General features: G+C 36.3%; 1 long non-coding RNA gene across 1 annotated transcript; it reads left to right on the forward strand.

Annotated features, from left to right (window-relative positions):
• The first annotated feature begins 2,254 nt into the window (after nucleotides 1–2,254).
• On the forward strand, nucleotides 2,255–21,396 carry LOC128205299 (uncharacterized). Its single transcript, XR_008256213.1, has 4 exons — nucleotides 2,255–2,405; nucleotides 16,686–16,823; nucleotides 16,961–17,298; nucleotides 19,987–21,396. It is a non-coding gene; the product is annotated as an uncharacterized LOC128205299 (long non-coding RNA).
• The last annotated feature ends 2,150 nt before the right edge of the window (nucleotides 21,397–23,546 follow it).

The raw sequence follows: 23,546 nt of genomic DNA on the forward strand, positions 1-23,546 counted from the left end.
TTTACTTTAAATAGTTGCCTGAAGCCTCAGTTGAGTGAAATCAGTATTGACCCTAGAAAATAAAAAAATACAACAGTTTTGGGCTGCTTTTCACGTCATGGGACACAATACAAAACTATTAATCATGATTTGGCGACGATATTTCAACAAATTATAAAATCTAAAAATCCGCTAGGTTATATAATTGACAAGAGAAGAAACTTTCCAAAACACAATTCGTCATGAAAAAGATAAACGTCTAGTTCAGACATGAATGCAAACACTAATATACAGATCCAAAGCATATCACTGCGTTCTGCGTTTATCTTTTCATGACAAATTGTGTTTTGGAAAGTTTCTTCTTTCTTTCTTTTCAAAGTGTGTGTCCCATGACGTGATAAGCCCATAAAATGTTGTATTATTTATTTATTTTTTTGTGTCAAGACTGCTTTTACCCAACTGGGCACAGGCAACTATTTAAAGTAAGCTAGGGGCAGCTGTTGGGATCTGCATCATACTTTCACCCACACAAAACAAATTCACACTCTCGCGCAATATCGTGCCAATCAAGTTAATGTTACCTTTTTTAAATCGTATTCAAATAGATAAAATTAAAACTAAGTCCAATCATATTGCAATGGCCGTTTTACATCTTTCCTTGATACGCAGTGCCGTAGCTGCCTCGGTGTTTTTGGGGGCATATAACAATTTTTATAGGTCTAAAAATAACTCTTTTCGACTTTTTTCATTTGCTTCAATGTACACAAACCATCGAGGCGGAATGTCTATATTTGAAAAAAGAACTGAATATTAGATATAATAGAATAAACTCTACAAACTACGGTACCATACCGTTTAAGGCTCACTTATTGATTATATAACATTTTATTAGAAAGATATCACGAATTTTATACATGCACCGGGCAGAATGTAAACACAAACGGTGCCAGAAATAAACGAGTTCTAATGCGTCAGCGGCCCAATGTTTTTGATTAAACCAAGATGACAGAGCCAAACATGATTGTAAGTACACACTATATAGATACTTGTCATGAATAATATGAGAATTATACACCTTAACCTGACTTATATAGTATTAGTGGAATTTATCAAAGTCGTTTCACGCGCCACTCTGTGCTATTTTGTTGTATGAGTTTATAAATCTTAAATTTACGTCCCCGTGGTGTAGTGGAAACGCGCGAGCGCTTTCTAGAGAGCTGTATGAAACAAACCTCTTGGGCGATGGTTCGGTCACATTTTTTTCTTTTGAAAATTAAAATAAACTTTTGTTTTGTTTTCGCTGTTTCAAACAACTCGGAACTAAAACAGAATGATACAAATAAGAATACCCGAAACAAAATCTAAATACATGTATCTATAAAATTGAACTACACAAAATGTTGAAACAAACATACTCAGTACGAATTGTATATGTTTTCGTTTTATCGGAATGCCGAAATCGAAAATCTTAAGCAAGCGATACGGGATAATGATCGTCAAGAATGTAGACGGATCTTCCAAAGAGTCAACGTGACACCATATACATATACTAAACGTTACGCCGTAGACTATATGGCTGAGGCTTTACTTCCAACAGCTGCATGTGACGAAGTATTTTTCCCCAACATTTAAAGATTATTCAAATTAATTATGTGTCTGCCTGTTGGTTCTTGCACTTGTGAAAGGAGTTTCAGTTCAGTGAGGCGGCTTAAGCCCTGGGGTCGGACATCAGACTTAATGGTTTGGCACTTGCCTACATCCACAGGAACAACATTTTGTTAACACTAAACAAGTTGTGGGACGCCACAGGACACCATCGCATAGCACTGGCGATATGTGAGACGTTTAGAAGTAGGTTCATGGTATTGGTAACAAAGCCACATATGATTGTAAATTTCTTCTAAATGCACATTTGTTTCGTCTAAATGTATGTTAACCGTGTAGAATTAACTTCAACTGTATCAAAAGTTATAGCACTAAAAATGTTGAAATGTTATATTTTTATGTAACATTTTTATGCATTTAATTCCACCAAAGATACTCCAGAATGCTGGAAATCCCATCTTGCAAAAGGGCGAGGGTGCGTGCCCCCGGAATCCCCTAGACCGTTCTGCCTCGGTGTTTTTTTTTAAGTCTGGCTACGGCACTGATACGCAATGAATTATCTGCTTTTCTGATTAAGTCCTTTTTGAATGACCCTCGAACATGTTATTCTTTACCTTCACCGATTTTGAAAATCACGCCATTTGACAATGATCTGGAGTATATAAAAGATACAAGTTTGTTTTGAAATTCACCATTCACAACGAACCTCCAGAGGGACAGGACTCATTATAATTACATAATCAATTTGGTGCTTGAAAATGCTTCAAAGGAAGAGGACTGGAATTCGATGTTAATATTGGAAAGAGAGTGTTAGATATTACGTGAGTAATCATCCTTCTTTAATGTGACTCGCACATGGTTTGTAAAATGTTGTGTTTTTAATTCCGAAATAAAGTTTGGCAAATCATAAGGAGTGCTTAAACAAAAATACCTAAACCCTTCAGCAAATGTTGATATTTGCTTAAATGTCGTTTTTAAAGACCACATTTTTCATAAGCGTTAATTACGCGATTGAAAATGAATTACCGATGTGGTGTTGCGTGATTGGTTAATTGACATTATCACGTGATGTTATCAATGTATCCTTTACAGATCAACATATCCTCCACTTTTGTTAAAGTTCCGGTGGCCGTGTGGACTAGCCGGCTGTTTTCTTTTTTTTCTTGACTTTACCGGCACTAAAACCAAAATACTTATTTATGCTATAACGCTAGTTTTTCTGCAATTTCGATATCATAGAGTAAAATAATGACAAAATAAGTGTGTACAATTGCATTACCGGGAAAACAAATTTTTTGGTTCAGAAACATGAGCGAGTCACTTAAAGGTCATTAAAATTTTCAATTATAAAAAGGTATTCATGTTTTTCTTGATAACGTGGAAAAGCTTGCATGAATAAATTGGGTACTAAGATGATTTAATCTCCGTACTAAGAAATCCCTTCAACTTGCCGTTTCCTTTAAAGCTGCACTCTCACAGATTGAACGTTTTGACAATTTTTTTTATTTTTTTTCTTGGAATGAGTCATTTTTTGCGAAAATCAATGGAAACCAGTTATATAAGATTGCTGACAAAAAAATCAGATCGCAGATTTTTATATTTAAGTTCCAAAATTGATGTTTTATGCGTATTTCTTAAACCGTTAGTAACGGTTTAAGCCATAAAACATTAATTTTCGAACGGAAATATAATAATCTACGATCTGATTTTTTGTCAGCAATCTTATATCATTGGTTTGCAGATATTTACGCAAAAATTTGCTCTTTCCAAGACAAAAAATAAAAAGTTGTAAAAATGGTATATCTGTGAGAGTGCAGCTTTAAAATAAGGTCAAAATATTAACGATATCGTCCATTCTGCTGTTTTTCTTATGAGATCGTACCTAAGGAATGTATAGCCTGTTTCAACTTTGTCCTGGGAAACAGGCAATGAGTTAAGCAGGCTTCCACATAGTTTACTCTATAATTGATACTAATGTTGAACATTTATTTTATTTGTTTAAATTCAAACATTAATTTATTTTGGTTTATTATTTTATGTCGAGACTGGGACCTTGTTAGTCCAATGTTATTGTTTGTTTTGTTTTTGATTTGTTTTTTAAACTTAGTTTTAAGAACATAATACAATTAAATATCACTAATTCATTTTGTTTCAGTACAACACTAACTTTATAACCCTCTAAGCATAATATTATACAACACTTCACAAGATAGCTGGAAATCTCTTTTCTGTAAATACTGTCCTTTGCTTATCTTTAAAACATCAGGGGCTGCACCAGGATTCGACGTTATAGGGGGCGTAACTTAGGAGCGTAAACTTTTGACTTGCGGCCCAACCTCAGAACAGAAATTTATTAGGATAAAGTGTTGCAGGGCGGTTACAAATTTCATTACTTTTTTCGCCTATATTGAAATAAAAAGATAACTTGGACAATTTGGGGGGGGGGGGGGCTTTGTTTCATAACGGTGGAGAGAAAGAAAATGTATTTTTGTTTTAAGGCATCATTCGAAGCAAAATTTATCCTTCTGACATAGCATTTATGACGCATTTAATCACGTGGTATACACACACTGATACTCCAATGTTTAATTTTAAAGCTTTAGGCGAAAATTTCAGCATTGCATCGTTCTACAAATTCCGTCAAATTGAAATTTTGGCCAATGATTGCATTATTAAAATACAAACAAATCTAAAATATTTTACACGTGTAGAAGCAGAAAATAGCATAGTCTTATAGGCTTAGAAATATTTTCACATCTATTTTTGAGAAAACAATAATTTAGATGTTAACGTCACCTACTTGATTGTTTACATCGGTTGTGACCCGTGCTTATTCATGTGAGAACACAGGCGTCTGACTCATGTGACCCATTAGTGGTTATTCATGTTCATTGTTTGTGTCAAATAGCATGCATTAGTTATTTTGTGATATTTCTGAATGGAATTGTATTATCTATACACAGAAGCATAAATCACTTAAATATTTATGTAAATAGTGCTGTTTACTCGGGTGCACATTGAAGACAGGAATTTGCTGTTTCCGATTACAGAAAAGACAAGAACGGGTCATTGAATTTGGCTTGTTTGTCTAAAACAATAGTTATATCAACATATCGCATACCATTTTAAAGGGTTTTCATTCCTATTTTCATGTCACCTGTTTAACAATTCACTGTTTCTATGTTGATTTAGAAATTTGAAAAAAAACCTGGACTCCTGTATGTTTGATTTACATACCTTGTTATTTTCTTGTATGCCAAAGACATTACATATCTTCAGTGGTGTTGTTTATAGCATTATATATACCCGAAATTATATTTATCAACATTTTAGACACAAACAATGAGCCAGACGCCTGTGTGTAAGAACCCACCCTTTCAGTCACGTGATTCCTCAAACTGTATACATGCTTGAACAGTTGGTACTGTACACTAAGCAACTATCCCTTAATACAGAGAAACATACTGAAATAGACTATAGAATAAGGAAGATTCTTTGAAAATGACGTCATTGCTGTCAACTTTCTCAGTGATTACACGCGGTTTATTTTTATTGTAAATATGTGCCGAGGAATTAAAATATATGTTAGAAGTGGTAGAATACTGAAACGTTTTATGGCTCTATCGCCCTGTCACGTGAATTGGGACAGATTTTGGAATAACGTTAACGAAAAACATGGTAAATATATTTCTCAATATGCAGCTTGTTGTGTTAAATGTTGTGACACTGTCAATGTTTTTGCCTCGTGCTGTCATTGTTCCGTTCACTATATTTTTGCATAAATTGGGTCACACAATTATTGACGTTTGCTTACCTATCTCGTCGTGTTAGTATGCAGGCATTTTGTCTTAATCGTTTATAGGAATAGGGAGACCCTAACTATCTGGCGTATTGCTACTCTGACCTCTATTTGAGGGAGAAATATCTGACTTTAAACAACTACCTAGTCGACTCAAATAACGCGGGCCTCACCTGCTAGATCTTCTTAATGAGCTCATTATTTTATCGTGAAATGCAGATAAGTAATGTTATTTATAACGCACTCAGCACTTTTAATGTACTTAAGTTTTACCTTAAGCTTACATTCATTGAAAGTAAACATACGTTATAGCTTTAGCCTACGTCCATTAACGGTTAACGGACGTTAAACCTTACGTTACGTCAATTATAATAAAGCTTTTATTATAAAATTAGCGAATGTCTATTTAGGCTTAAATGATGTTAAGCCATTAAACAATGCCAATTAACGGTTCATAGAGGCTATACCTTAACATTAAATTTATTCAAGGTTAATGGATGTTTAACATTTAGTGCACGTCCATTTATGACTGACAATATACTTTTAACTTAAGTCAATAAACGGTTTATTGATGTTAGACCTTTAGCTCACGTTGTAAGAGGCGTTATACCGTTTTTGTCGTAAACAGTTAAAGGACGTTTAACCTTAAACTTACGTCTATTAACGGAATACGGAATCCTTGCATACCGGACGTGTGTTTCCGGTCATGTGACCGGTGCTGGAAAAACTCTTCAAGCACACCGGATAGGCATTTCCGGTGATTTCAGCCGTGCTGGAAAACTCCATCTGGCATCCCCCCATGCCAGATGAGTCACGCGCTGTGACGTAATACTTTCAATTTCTTTTATTTAACACTTAATGTAACCATAGTTATGAGATTTCAATAGATGAGTTCCATTAACATTAACATTACAAAAATATTCCTTAAAAACAAAACAAAATAACCATTAAAGGACGTGATAGCGAAGGAACTTATTGACGTATGCAGTGAATACAAATTACTGCGCGTCATGACGTCAGTAAACATCATCGCACGCGCTTTTTGGTGAAATGTACAAAAACGCGCTTTCTTATGTATTTTCTTTGCCAAAAATGTAATTTAAGGCATGCTAGAAAAAATATCTATCATGTGTGTCCGTTCCGGATCGAAAAATCCGACCCTCGGGCACGCTGCGTAGCAGGTAACTCGGCAAGCCTCGTTACCTGGCAACGCAGGTGCCCTCGGGTCGGATTTTTCGATCCGGAACGGACACACATGATAATATTTTTCTAGCATACCTTGAATTACACTTTTTTTTGTGAAAAATGCATAGAAAAGCGCAGTTTTGTAAATTTCACCAAAAAGCACGTGCGATGATGTTAGCTGACGTCATGACGCGCATTAATATTTATTCACTGCATACGTCAAGAAGGTCCTTCAGTATCACGTCTTTTAAGGGTTATTTTGTTTTGTTTTGTAGGTGTGTTTTTGTAAAGTTAATAGTTATGGAACTCATCTACTGACAACTTATAATTATGGTTAGATTAAATGTAAAATAAAAGAAATGAAAAGTAATACGTCACAGCGCGTGACTCATCTGACATGGGGGGATGCCAGATGGAGTTTCCCAGCACGGCTGAATTCACCGGAAATGCCTATCCGATGTGCTAGAAACTTATAGTCATACATATAGCCCATGACCATTAACGGCAAACGGACGTTCTACCTAAAGCTCAAAATGATTAACGTTTAACGGACTTTAAACCTTAAAAGCTGAATACCATCTAAGGTTAAGGTAGCACACCCATAGTGAACACCTCCACCCTTCAATATAAATGATTTAGCCTATGTTGTTAAGCATAGCTCTACAAATCTTTTTAGGGCTTCAACGAAGGGGTTCGAATCCACCCAGAAGCACGTATATTTCTTTTTTTTTTTTACTGTTTTAGCTTACATCTTATACGGAAGTTTATAAAAAATATCAAGAAATAATTAAATACTTTTCTACACACAAATATTTGATTTAAAAAAACCCCATAACTTTCAGGCCCGGATGAAATATGTGGTTGGGTATTTCGAACTCTATTTTTTTAAAGAGACGGTAAAACATTTAGATGTTTTGGCAAAATGTTCCCAAAAGATTAAAAAGTTAGTTACTAACAAAGAACAGCTTATTTGTTTTTCTACAACTTTGCTTTAAAATGTCTATGTTCCAATTTGTACGCGGTCAAAACAGTATGCTAAAATTGTCATACCATATGGCTATTTCAGTACAGATTGATTATATTTGTTGATGATGTGATCAATAATGTACCATTTCTGAAAGCAAATATTAACTGTCACCCATCGTCGGCAACCACGGCACTTTCTTCCGTTCCACTTCATAAATACCGTGGGACAATTGACTGACAAAATCTCGTTTTAATGAATACACATGAGGCAGGAGAGACAACTCTTCTTCGGATGAATTCGCATGTTACACTCAAATATTGTTCAATAACTTCACAGTGTAAGCAGTCTCCGTGGCCGTGTGGTCTTGACTACTGCCAAATATTTCTGTACTGAGAATGCGGACCGGTTTATATCCGGAAATCGCCAGAATATTTTTCAACTGTAAAGCATCTGGTACTTTGCGGAACCATGAAACTGCCTCATTAACTATTCATGATAACGAGATTTTCGTAGCCAAATTGCCCACGGCACATAACGAAGCATTGCGTACAAAGATCTGAAATCGGAGGTGGGATAAAAATTGTTATTTGACGGTAAAGATTTTTTAAAATTAGTTTGAAATGATGCCCATAGGGTCGTACCAACTTAATTGTTGTATTAACTAGAGCTGGGTTCATTTAACGGTTAAAACTGACGTTACTGTATACTTTTAGCTTACGTCAATCCAAGATTGGGGGACGCTTTATATTCAGCTTACGTTCTTTAAATGTTAACTAACGTTAAATCTTAATCTTACGTCCGTAAAAGGCTATTATTGGGTAACGGACGTTTAACCTTTAGTTCACGTTGACTAACGGTTAAGGGATGTTATACCCTTAGCTAACGTCGATTTACGGTTTTTGGACGTTGTATCTTAAAGCTGCACTCTCAAAGATTAACCATTTTTAAAACTTTTTTATTTTGTCTTGGAAGGAGCAAATGTTTGCGTAAATATCTGCAAACCAATGATATAAGATTGCTGACAAAAAATCAGATCGCATTTTTTCATATTTCCGTTCGAAAATTAATGTTTTATTGCCTAAACCGTTACTAACGGTTTAAGAAAAATGCATAACACATCAATTTTTGAACTGAAATATAAAAATATGCGATCTAATTTTTTGTCAGCAGTCTTATTTAACTGGTTTCCATGGATTTTTGCAAAAAAATGGCTCGTTCCAAGACAAAAAATAAAAAAAAGTTTCAAAAACATTCAATCTGTGAGAGTGCAGCTTTAATTAAGCTTATGCCCATATTTTAACATATGTTATAGATCACAGCCTTTAACGGTTATGGTATAATATATGTTTTGCTTACGTCCGTTAACGGTTAATGGACGTTATACTTTTCGCTAACGTCAGATAATCATTTACAGACGTAATACCTTAAGCTCATGGTCGATTACGTTTTAAGGAAGATATGCTTTTTGCTCACGTCCATCGACAGTTAACTGCTGTTATAATTTTAGCTTACGTATGTGCACGGATTCGGATACATGTTATTCCTTTAACTAACTTCCGGAAACGGTTAACGTATATGACTCTGTCAAACGTCTGTTTACGGTCAAGCACGTTGTGCGTTTTTAAGTTTGATAGCGTTTGATAGAAGTAATTCTTTAGCGTTCGTCCGTATTGGCATAACGGACGTCATAAACATTTTTTTACATTCGCCAGGTGTAATAAAATTTGCCTACGGCTGATAATGGTAAAATGAAGTCAAACATTTAGCTTAGGACCGTATTAACGGACTTTATACCTTAAGTTCATGGCCATTTACGATAAACGGACGTAATACCTTTACCTCACGTCTGTCAGCGCAAGCGAATGTTAAAACTTTCGTTTACGTCAATAAAGAGTTAACCGCTTTATCTGCATTCATTTACAGTTAACAGACGGTATATCTGTAGCCTACGTCCATTATCAGTTGGACTTTATTCCTTAAACTTACTAACGTTAAATGATAACGGATGTTTTACCTTGTTGTACACTTTCCGTACGTCCAATAACGGTTTACGTACGTTAACAATTGACGGACGTTATACCTCCAACTTTCGTCCAAACGGTTGACAGATGAAATACATAAGCATTCACTATTAACGGACGTTGTACCTTTACCTCACGTCCGTTAACTTAATCTGTTAGATGTGAACGCATGTTATACCCTTAGCTGACGTTCATTAACTGTTCAACTGGCGTAATAGCTTTACCGTACCGCTATTTACAGTTAATGGAAACCATTTCTTTATTACACGTACAAAAAACGGAGGTTTAACTTTGAGCTTACGTCCATTAACTGTTGACTAATGTAATACATTTGGCCGCGTTCTTTTACGGTTTATTGACGTTATACTTATAGATAACGTCCATTAACTGTTGACTAATGTAATACATTTGGCTGCGTTCTTTTACGGTTTATTGACGTTATACTTATAGATAACGTCCATTAACTGTTGACTAATGTAATACCTATGGCTGCGTTCTTTTACGGTTTATTGACGTTATACTTATAGATAACGTCCATTAATGTTGACTAATGTAATACATTTGGCTGCGTTCTTTTACGGTTTACTGACGTTATACTTATAGATAACGTCCATTAACTGTTGACTAATGTAATACCTTTAGCTGCGTTCTTTTACGGTTTACTGACGTTATACTTATAGATAACGTCCATTAACTGTTGACTAATGTAATACCTTTAGCTGCGTTCTTTTACGGTTTACTGACGTTATACTTATAGATAACGTCCATTAACTGTTGACTAATGTACTACCTCAAGCAGCGTTCTTTTACGGTTTACTGACGTTATACTTAAAGATAACGTCCACTAACTGTTGACTAATGTAATACATTTGGCCGCGTTCTTTTACGGTTTACTGATGTTATACTTATAGATAACGTCCATTAACTGTTGACTAATGTAATACATTTGGCTGCGTTCTTTTACGGTTTACTGACGTTATACTTATAGATAACGTCCATTAACTGTTGACTAATGTAATACCTTTGGCTGCATTCTTTTACGGTTTATTGACGTTATACTTATAGCTTACGTCCATTAACTGTTGACTTATGTAATACCTTTGGCTGCATTCTTTACGGTTTATTGACGTTATGCTTACAGATAACGTCCATTAACTGTTGACTAATGTAATACCTTTGGCTGCGTTCTTTTACTGACGTTATACTTATAGCTAACGTCCATTAACTGTTGACTAATGCAGACAACGCGAAAACTTTTTCTTCTTCACAGGACATTGCGACAGGTAAACACTGAAAGTTTACCTGTCGCACCAAATTTTTACCTGTCGCAATGTTACAAACAGTATTCAGTTACATCAGCCTAAACCTTGATTTTAAGCCTCTTTTTTAAATAAGTTTTGTAATTCCCCATTATAACAGGTTTAGATATTTTTGGTTAGATTTGTCCTACAGAACTATAATAAATTACAAAAAAAGCCAAACATAATGTAAAAAAAATCAATATTCGGATCTTCTAAATGTCTTTTTTTTCTTCCCTTGCCTCCCCAAAAAAACTCATATCTGGTTCGTCTATCCATGGAACATCTAGATCTTACTCTTTTAATTCATCTTTAAATTAAAGATACAATACGGTTATAAAATGTAACGAATTGTACTACAAGTCAAACTCAGGCACAACATTTATGATAAAAACGAAAGTAGAGTTATGTTATTGGCAATGTTAAACCGAGCGGAAAGAAAGTCAGCTCGGTATATTAATCATCATATTTAAATTAACACGAATGCCGGGAACCACTACATACGGAATTTTGTAATTTCCGAACATTTCCGTAAAATAAAAGTATTAGAGTGCGAACTGAAATCGGAACCTTACGCGTTTTATCGGCTTTTACGGAAACATGTCGAAACAGGGTTTACAAATAGTGAAACACGGATTAACACGCTGAATAATCATGATATAAAAATAACTCTGAACATTTATTTAGAAACTGAAAGTAAATTTTCCGAAAATTAAACGGTGCTGACTTTAATTTTCCACCGGACATTGTGACCGACCAAAACAAAAGTTTCGTCGGTCAAAATTGAAATATACCGGACATGTCCGACAGACATTCGCATTGTTTGCTAATGTAATACCTTTGGCCGCCTTCTTTTACGGTTTATTGACGTTATACTTATAGCTTACGTCCATTTAAGGAATGAATTGCGGGGTTGATGTCATTATCGGGGTATGAACGCAATTGGGTTGGTCAATGTGTGGAGTCCGAAGGACTCCACGCGTACTTTGACCAACCCAATTGCGTTTATATCCCCGATAATGACATCAACCCCGCAATTCATTCCTTATATTTACACCAATAGTTCATTATTTCATTCAAGAATTGTTAAAAAAAGTACTTCATTTCATTTAAGAAAACCTTTCAGTAATCCGTTCTTACCCATTCTGTAAATAGAACGACCCGACTATAACCGGAAACAGTTTTTCAAATGACGTCACAATAACGCAGGAAAAGATCAACCACTTGAAATCACTTTAAAACGTAAAATTGAAACACTTCTGGTAATGTATTTAAAATATAATAAACGAACACTTTTAAAAATGTTGATCTATATTTTACGGGACCTGCAGACACAATACAACCAATAACAAGATCAATAGCTTTTATGTATATTGTTATGCAATGAATTACGATCCGAACATATCCGAAGATGTTGCGTTCATCGATTGATGAACGCAATTGCCGAAAGGCAGTTCATTTAAGGAATGGAAGTTGAGGTGTTAATATTAACTGTTGACTTATGTAATACCTTTGGCTGCGTTCTTTTACGGTTTATTGACGTTATACTTATAGATAACGCCCACTAACTGTTGACTAATGTAATACCTTTGGCCGCGTTCTTTTACGGTTTACTGACGTTATACTTATAGATAACGTCCATTAACTGTTGACTAATGTAATACATTTGGCTGCGTTCTTTTACGGTTTACTGACGTTATACTTATAGATAACGTCCACTAACTGTTGACTAATGTAATACATTTGGCCGCGTTCTTTTACGGCATTCTTTTACGGTTTACTGACGTTATACTTATAGATAACGTCCATTAACTGTTGACTAATGTAATACCTTTGGCTGCGTTCTTTTACGGTTTACTGACGTTATACTTTATAGCTTACGTCCATTAACTGTTGACTAATGTAATACCTTTGGCTGCATTCTTTTACGGTTTATTGACGTTATACTTAGAGATTAATATATGGCCGCGCGGGGCCAATGAGTGATAATAGCCCCGGCATATCGATAATGGCCCTCGGGCTAAAGCCCTCGGGCCATTATCCACATGCCGGGGCTATTATCACTCATTGGCCCCGTGCGGCCATATATTAATCTCTAAATAACGTCCATTAACTGTTGTCTGATGTAATACCTCTGGCTGCGTTCTTTTACGGTTTACTGACGTTATACTTATAGATAACGTCCACTAACTGTTGACTAATGTAATACCTTTGGCCGCGTTCTTTTACGGTTTACTGACGTTATACTTATAGATAACGTCCATTAACTGTTGACTAATGTAATACCTTTGGCTGCGTTCTTTTACGGTTTACTGACGTTATACTTATAGATAACGTCCACTAACTGTTGACTTATGTAATACCTTTGGCTGCGTTCTTTTACGGTTTACTGACGTTATACTTATAGATAACGTCCACTTACTGTTGACTAATGTAATACCTTTGGCCGCGTTCTTTTACGGTTTACTGACGTTATACTTTATAGCTTACGTCCATTAACTGTTGAATGATGTACTACCTTAAATGGGTTCTTTTACGTATAACTCACGTTATACTTGTGTAGCTGACGTCCATTAACTGTTGAATGATGTACTACCTTAAGCAGCGTTCTTTTACGGTGAACTGACGTTTTACTTATAGTTTACGTCAATTGACTAATGTAATACCTTTAGCTGCGTCAATTTACGGTTAACTGACGTTATACTTATAGCGTACGTCCATTTAAAATCATCGAATGACGTTATAACTTTAGCTTACGTCCACTAACGGTTCACTGGTGATATACATTGAGTTTACATCCTTTAAGGGTTAACTGATGTTTTATAAAGATGGCCACATTGTAAATTAGCTGTGTGCTGTATGTAATGTCCTAAGATGTATTGTGTTATTACATATTCTAAATGCGTTACCAACTGAAAATAAATGTATTATAAATATCATCATTATTATGTTTCCCCTTTGACTGGAAGGCCGACATATTGTATTTGTCATTATACTCTTCTTCAAACTTTGTCCGCAGCAGAACTAAAAAAATAAAACTTATTATAACTTCGGGGTACTTTGTTGTAAATTAATCTCCCTTTGTCCATTGTCATAAAGTTATACTGCAAACTTTGTCCATACACTTACTTAAAAACTTGTTGGAGTAATTGATTAAAACTTGGAACATAGATTGATAGCAATGTTGAGTACCCTGCAAGGTATAATGATGTAAACAAAGTCCTGGTTCTTACTCAAATATAGATTGAAACTTGGCACATAGATTGATAGCAATGTTAAGTTGAGTACCCTGCAAGGTATAATGATGTAAACAAAGTCCTGGTTCTTACTCAAATATAGATTGAAACTTGGCACATAGATTGTAGCAATGTTAAGTTGAGTACCCTGCAAGGTATAATGATGTAAACAAAGTCCTGGTTCTTACTCATATAGATTGAAACTTGGCACATAGATTGATAGCAATGTTAAGTTGAGTACCATGCAAGGTATAATGATGTAAACAAAGTCCTGGTTCTTACTCAAATATAGATTGAAACTTGGCACATAGATTGATAGCAATGTTAAGTTGAGTACCCTGCAAGGTATAATGATGTAAAAAGTCCTGGTTCTTACTCAAATATAGATTGAAACTTGGCACATAGATTGATAGCAATGTTAAGTTGAGTACCCTGCAAGGTATAATGATGTAAACAAAGTCCTGGTTCTTACTCAAATATAGATTGAAACTTGGCACATAGATTGATAGCAATGTTAAGTTGAGTACCCTGCAAGGTATAATGATGTAAACAAAGTCCTGGTTCTTACTCAAATATAGATTGAAACTTGGCACATAGATTGATAGCAATGTTAAGTTGAGTACCCTGCAAGGTATAATGATGTAAACAAAGTCCTGGTTCTTACTCAAATATAGATTGAAACTTGGCACATAGATTGATAGCAATGTTAAGTTGAGTACCCTGCAAGGTATAATGATGTAAACAAAGTCCTGGTTCTTACTCAAATATAGATTGAAACTTGGCACATAGATTGATAGCAATGTTAAGTTGAGTACCCTGCAAGGTATAATGATGTAAACAAAGTCCTGGTTTTAACTCAAATATAGATTGAAACTTGGCACATAGATTGATTGCAATGTTAAGTTGAGTACCCTGCAAGGTATAATGATGTAAACAAAGTCCTGGTTTCTTACTCAAATATAGATTGAAACTTGGAACATAGATTGATATCGATGTTAAGTTGAGTACCCTGCAAGGTATAATGATGTAAACAAAGTCCTGGTTCTTACTCAAATATAGATTGAAACTTGGCACATAGATTGATAGCAATGTTAAGTTGAGTACCCTGCAAGGTATAATGATGTAAACAAAGTCCTGGTTTTAACTCAAATATAGATTGAAACTTGGCACATAGATTGATTGCAATGTTAAGTTGAGTACCCTGCAAGGTATAATGATGTAAACAAAGTCCTGGTTCTTACTCAAATATAGATTGAAACTTGGAACATAGATTGATATCGATGTTAAGTTGAGTACCCTGCAAGGTAATTGATGTAAACAAAGTCCTGGTTCTTACTCAAATATAGATTGAAACTTGGCACATAGATTGATAGCAATGTTAAGTTGAGTACCCTGCAAGGTATAATGATGTAAACAAAGTCCTGGTTCTTACTCAAATATAGATTGAAACTTGGCACATAGATTGATAGCGATGTTAAGTTGAGTACCCTGCAAGGTATAATGATGTAAAAAGTCCTAGTTCTTACTCAAATATAGATTGAAACTTGGCACATAGATTGATGCAATGTTAAGTTGAGTACCCTGCAAGGTATAATGATGTAACAAAGTCCTGGTTCTTACTCAAATATAGATTGAAACTTGGCACATAGATTGATAGCAATGTTAAGTTGAGTACCCTGCAAGGTATAATGATGTAAACAAAGTCCTGGTTCTTACTCAAATATAGATTGAAACTTGGAACATAGATTGATAGCAATTTTAAGTTGAGTACCCTGCAAGGTATAATGATGTAAACAAAGTCCTGGTTCTTACTCAAATATAGATTGAAACTTGGAACATAGATTGATAGCAATGTTAAGTTGAGTACCCTGCAAGGTATAATGATGTAAACAAAGTCCTGGTTCTTACTCAAATATAGATTGAAACTTGGCACATAGATTGATAGCAATGTTAAGTTGAGTACCCTGCAAGGTATAATGATGTAAACAAAGTCCTGGTTCTTACTCAAATATAGATTGAAACTTGGCACATAGATTGACAGCAATGTTAAGTTGAGTACCCTGCAAGGTATAATGATGTAAACAAAGTCCTTTCTTACTCAAATATAGATTGAAACTTGGCACATACATAGAAACCGATGTGAAGTTGTGATTATGACTCTGAGGCACATACTTTGAAAAAGGTTTTCCCCTTGTTTATTTGTTTTATAATGCAGACTGGTATCAAAAACTACTTGAAGGAATTGATTGAAACATAATAGCTAGCTAGTAATGTGCAGTTGTACACCTTGCACAATATATATTTTTTCTGGTTATTATTATTATTATTATTATTATTATTATTATTATTATTATTATTATTATTATTATAATCATAATCAGTAGTAGAAGCAGCAGCAGCAGCAGCAGCAGCAGCAGCAGCAGCAGCAGCAGTAGTAGTAGTAGTACGCTGACTTTAAGGAATGGTTAACTGACTTTATACCCTTAGCTTACGTGCTTCTTAAGATGATGTTTTACCTTTAGCTTACGTTCTCCAACGCTTCATAAATGATTCAGTTAATTTCAATGCACATACAATGATGTATCCGTATTGTAGGTCCGTGATGCTCCGAAACTTGAGGGTACTGACGATAACATAAAGGTCTGGCTGTCTGATCTGAAGGCCTTATTTTCTGACTCCACATCCAACAAAGACAATATCCGTGCGCAAGATGCCGTAGACCAGCTCTATAAGGTAAGACTTTGTGGAATTCTGGATATAGATGATCGGTTAATGTTCAAAGTGTACATGCATTTTATGTCTTGCAGTTGGGTGTACGTTGACGTTGAAACACACGCTAATAATTAATATAGCAATAGTTTATTTCACAGCTGGAGAGAGACGAACTTGTGATTGGACGTTCAGACATCGAAGCAGCACTTGACCTGTTGAACAGAGCAAGCAATAATGGCTGAACAGCAACGTGCGTTAGAGAGAGAAACTGGGGATTTCGTCGAAGTGCTTGAAAATGAAGCTGAAGTTACCATCGACCGTATACAAGATGTTGGAAGTATAGTTAAACATGAATTAGAGAGGAAAGCGTCGGTCCTTGGTGACGTGCTCCAGTACGAGACAGATGTAGGCGTCCATGCTATACAAGATGCTGAAGACAAAGCCCTCCAGAACATAAAAGGGTTGAATGAAGATGAACAGACCTCGTTTAAATCAGGTCAGTGGTTTGTTTTGAAATAATATTGAGGCTTTCTGCAAGAAAACTTCATTAATAATTTTGCGTGCCTTTTTGCGTTCATACGGCATGGGAACACGCTCTCAATCTTTTAATATCAAATTTGTTGTTAAAGATGTACTGTTACTCCCAAATTAAAATTGACCACAATTAAAACAAAAACATTGTTTTCGATATTTATTTTCTTTTTTGGTAATCAAAACAATTGCATGAATTACGTTACATCTTATTTGTGAGTAAGTATGGTCATTGGACCAAATGACCGACATTATGCAAATAAGACGTAAAAATAGTTAAATGCAAGACTTGATTCAACAAAATCAGAATAATGCATCATCTCGTTAAAAGTGCGATCCTTTTTTACTGTAATTATTAGCTGCATGTAGCATTGAATAATTTTGTATTGTTTCAACGTTTACAACAAATGAATAAATCATATTGTCAAAAATCATTCAACTGTAAAAAAAATAATCTATCGCAATATACACATTGTCTGGACGAGAGTAGTCACGTGGTGTTTGTAATTGACACCGGAAAAATAATATTTAAAACTAATATTAAAAGAACCGTATCGCAATATATCACGTTACGGATACATATATCACAGTGTACATCACGATCGGCTTCTCGGCGTATCATTCCCACTCTATTTGTAAGACACAGACTGGACGAGAGCCGTCACGTGGTGTTTAATTAAAACCGATGAAAGAATATTATTTAAAAAAGCTATTTTTATAATTCGTTTGTCATTCATTTCCAACGAACTTTACATGCTAAATTTGGCACCCTTTGATGTGTTGCATCAATGGTCTTTCTATCATCGAATTGTATTTATAAAACGTTTATTTATTTTACAATACATTCATGTGTATTTAAAAATGTGTGTTTCGGGCAGGGATCTTACTTAAGAAATATAACACACCACTGAGGGTCATATGACATTATAAGGACCGGCCATTCAGCCACCACTGGTGTATATGGACTCAGGCACTAGCCGAGATCCATTCACCTTCGGGGGCTGACTGACCGGTCCTTAATATGCCATATGGCCGAGGTGGTGTGTTATATTTCTTATATTATACCGAACACTTTTCATTATAAGTCAATATTTTTAAAGCGATTTAAATGTGTTTTTTAACAAACCTGATAATGTTTACTTGCGACATGTTTTTCGCCGTTGTGAAAATAGCAAGCCGCACTATCAAATCGTATGACATCAGCGGTCCATATTACATTTTCGGCGAGGTCCAGACCGGCCCAAAATATAATATTGACCGCTGACGTCATAAAACTGAATTTTCATCAAAATACTGTGATATACGAACCGATCGAGATTATATATATAAAGAAATGATAAATTTATGTGAGGTATAATATACGATATTAGTAATCGAAGAAAAATACTCTATAAAGCAGGAACACCGTTCTCTGGTTTCCATGATAATGATCTGACGGCGACTGTTATCCTGTATCACCAAAAAAACAACTGCACGCTAGCGCTTGGTCCTTCATTAAACATATCTGACGGTTGCTTTTATCAAGTATCACCGAATTATCAACTGCACGCTAACGCTTGGCCCTTTATTTTACAGATCTTACTGCGACTGTTATCGTGTATCACCGGAAAACAATTGCACGCTAACGGTTGGCCCTTTATTTTACAGATCTTACTGCGACTGTTATCGTGTATCACCGGAAAACAACTGCACGCTAACGTTTGGCCCTTTATTTTACAGATCTGAAGGAGGATCTAATCATGTATCACCGGAAAACAACTGCACGCTAACGTTTGGCCCTTTATTTACAGATCTGAAGGAGGATCTAATCATGTATCACCGGAAAACAAGTGCACGCTAACGTTTGGCCCTTTATTTTACAGATCTGAAGGAGGATCTTATCATGTATCACCGGAAAACAACTGCACGCTAACGTTTGGTCCTTTATTTAACAGATCTGAAGGAGGATCTTATCATGTATCACCGGAAAACAACTGCACGCTAACGTTTGGTCCTTTATTTAACAGATCTGAAGGAGGATCTTATCATGTATCACCGGAAAACAACTGCACGCTAACGTTTGGCTCTTTATTTTACAGATCTGAAGGAGGATCTAATCATGTATCACCGGAAAACAACTGCACGCTAACGTTTGGTGCTTTATTTAACAGATCTGAAGGAGGATCTTATCATGTATCACCGGAAAACAACTGCACGCTAACGTTTGGCCCTTTATTTAACAGATCTGAAGGAGGATCTTATCATGTATCACCGGAAAACAACTGCACGCTAACGTTTGGCCCTTTATTTAACAGATCTGAAGGAGGATCTTATCATGTATCACCGGAAAACAACTGCACGCTAACGTTTGGTCCTTTATTTTACAGATCTGAAGGAGTCTCTAATCATGTATCACCGGAAAACAACTGCACGCTAACGTTTGGCCCTTTATTTTACAGATCTGAAGGAGGTCTTAATCATGTATCACCGGAAAACAACTGCACGCTAACGTTTGGTCCTTTATTTTACAGATCTGAAGGAGTCTCTAATCATGTATCACCGGAAAACAACTGCACGCTAACGTTTGGCCCTTTATTTTCAGATCTGAAGGAGTCTCTTATCATGTATCACCGGAAAACAACTGCACACTATTGCTTGGTCCTTTATTTTACAGATCTGAAGAAAGGTCTCATCGTATATCATGGCACAAATAACTGCTCGCTACCGCTTGGTCCTTGCTTAGATCTGGAGATTCAGGACTTGAGGACCTCTATTTATGGCCAAACATTAGTAGGGTTATTCTTCAGTCGATTCATAAAGACAAGACATCAATAGAACAGACTACAGAACCTCTTTCGAATTTGGAACAGTTGTTCAGTTCGAAAGGTATCATATTTCTCACCGCAGACGCTGGTGTTGGAAAGACATCATTTTGTAAGTTTTTAGTTTTATCGTGGTGTAAGGTTCAAGAGGGAACGACCGATCTGAAATCAACGGTTAGTGGCACCCAAAACGTTTCTAGCATTATTGAGTATTTGAAGGAATTTACTTATTTGTTTTACGTCAATTTACGTGAAAACCAATGCGCTAAATTAGAGGATATCATTTTCTCGCATACGGAATCTGTTGACACAAAGTTAACGCGGGATAATAAAGCCTTTGATAATATATTGTCGAAAGAAAACGGTTTGTTCATTTTAGACGGCTTAGATGAATGTAAAATTCCCTTGATAATGTCTATGCCTGTAAATAGAAAGTATACTGTTCTCATTACATCACGTCCTTGGAAACTTGCAAACATAAGTATGCAAAAAAAATATACACATGCACAAATTGAGGTTATGAAACAAGATTTGTCCAAACAACTTGTGAATCTTGCGAACGAATGTTTGAACAAGCATTTCAAGACATCATATGATACAGATGATTTCTTAGACGCTGTCAAAACTCAATGTTTAGAATCTCAGCTCGAAAATCCAATGTTTGCGCTGCAGTTGTTATGTATCTATCACGATAAACGCAGTGAGAATAAAACATGTTCGGACAATGCAACCGTTCACAGATTATGTTCAGATTCCGGTACAACGTAGTACCTCGTCAGACCGGACTGACATACCTTGGTAAGACAAGGTCGCATGTATATGCAAATATGATAGAACTGATGTTACGTAGTACCGAAAAGAAGGAGGAATCACTCGTACAAGATCTCAGTGAGTATTACAAGAACAATGGTCAACCACATGCACTTCCCGAATGTTTTGATGAAAGAAATTACGCGTGCTGTGGTTTAGCAAAACTAATTTACGCTATTGGAAAACTGGCTGCTTATTCACTCTTAGGCGATAATAAATCTTTAATAGAAGAACACCAAATAAGAAAACTTAAGAAAGATGAAACGTCGGTACTTCTCAAATCTGGACTTCTTTCGAAAACAAGCTTGAAAACTATATCAGGAGAGAGCAATGTGTACACATTTTTACATCAGACTTATAAGGAGATGCTTGCATGTGTGTTTCTATCTTCGCATGGTTTTGATAGTGATATTTGGAGAAAATTCATAGAAAATTTTGGTTCTGTTGTGTCACCCGATATGTTGTTTTTTATGTGTCATGAACTATGAACAAGGTTGCAAGTGTGTAGATATGTTTAATGAAAGCAAACGGTTGTTTGTTAGAGATGGCATTTTACACATCCGAACTAATTGCCTATCAAACAACAATTGCAATGACCCACAAAGAATGTTTTGACAATGGAATTAAAGAGCCACGAATTACGTTGAAACACGCACTGCTTAACCCAGATTCAGGCATTGGAACTGATCATGCACTTTTGCAAGGAAGCGGTCTTGAGTTGGAAACACTTTTCATTAGCAACTATTCATTTACCACAGCAATAGAACCGAACTTTTTCTCAAATTCATTGGTGCACTTACTGGTAGAAGATGTAAGTTTCGCGATGACCATATCGTACTTTCGAAATGTACACATCTCTCATCAATAACTATACAGGACACCCGTCTGTCCCGCGTAACCATCAACCCGTCTTGTCTAGAGAGTTCTGGGTTTACGTAAAGCCTGAACTAATACAAGAAATACCGCCATGAAGTTGTCCTTTGTTGGCGGGTCGCAATTCTCTTCCAATCTTAAAAAACTCAGCTTAGTGCACGTGACCATGGATGTTCCCCTTGATTTGGCAAATTGTCCGCAATTACAGCAATTAGTTATGGGAAATACCTCATCCGATTCTGTAACAGGTATATGCGTTGTACGTATGCAACGTTGTGATGCACTTCAGGAACGCAGCTTGTCTCATTGACCTTCCCTGCAGATACTCACCTGGATCTCAGCGGGCTCGCACATCTCTCAAACATAACTATACAGGATACCCGTCTGTCCCGCGTAACCATCAACCCGTCTTGTCTAGAGAAGTTCTGGGTTTACGTGAAGCCTGAACTAATACAAGAAATACCGCCGGTGAAGTTGTCCTTTGTTGGCGGGTCGCAATTCTCTTCCAATCTTAAAGAACTCAGCTTAGTGCACGTGACCATGGATGTTCCCCTTGATTTGGCAAATTGTCCGCAATTACAGCAATTAGTTATGGAAAATACCTCATCCGATTCTGTAACAGGTATATGCGTTGTACGTAGCATGCAACGTTGTGATGCACTTCAGGAACTGGCTTGACACATTGACATTCCCTGCAGATACGCACCTGGATCTCAGCGGTCTCACACATCTCTCAAACATAACTATACATGACACCCGACTGTCCCGCGTAACCATCAACCCGTCTTGTCTAGAGAAGTTCTGGGTTTACGTAAAGCCTGAACTAATACAAGAAATACCGCCGGTGAAGTTGTCCTTTGTTGGCGGGTCGCAATTCTCTTCCAATCTTAAAGAACTCAGCTTAGTGCACGTGACCATGGATGTTCCCCTTGATTTGGCAAATTGTCCGCAATATCAGAAATTAGTTATGAAAAATACCTCATCCGATTCTTTAACAGGTATATGTGTTGTACGTAGCATGCAACGTTGTGATGCACTTCAGGAACTGTGCGGATGACGCATTGACATTTCCTGCAGATACTCACCTGGATCTCAGTGGTTTTACACATCTCTCCAAGATCTGTATAGAAAACACCCGTCTGTCCCGCGTAACCATCAATCCGTCTTCCCTAGAAAAGTTCTGGGTTTACGTGAAGCCTGAACTGATACGAGAAATACCGCCGGTGAAGTTGTCCTTTGTTGGCGGGTCGCAATTCTCTTCCAATCTTAAAAAACTCAGCTTAGTGCACGTGATCATGGATGTCCCCTTGATTTGGCAAATTGTCAGCAATTACATAATTTAGGTCTAGGAAATACCTCGTCCGATACTATGACCGATACAGGCGTCGTATGTAACATGCAACGTTGTGATGCACTTCAGGAACTGCGGGTTGACGCATTGACATTCCCTGTCGATACTCACCTGGATCTCAGCGGTCTCACACATCTCTCAAACATAATTATACATAATACCCGTCTGTCCCACGTAACCATCAACCCGTCTTGTCTAGAAGAGTTCTGTGTTTTCGTAAAGCCTGAACTAATACAAGAAATACCGCCGGTGAAGTTGTCCTTTGTTGGGGGGTCGCAATTCTCTCCAATTTTAAAGAACTCAGCTTAGTGCACGTGACCATGGATGTTCCCCTTGATTTGGCAAATTGTCCGCAATTACAGAAATTAGTTATAGAAA

The sequence above is a fragment of the Mya arenaria genome, chromosome 10 (genome assembly GCF_026914265.1).
Source record: "Mya arenaria isolate MELC-2E11 chromosome 10, ASM2691426v1".
NCBI classification, from domain to species: domain Eukaryota; kingdom Metazoa; phylum Mollusca; class Bivalvia; order Myida; family Myidae; genus Mya; species Mya arenaria.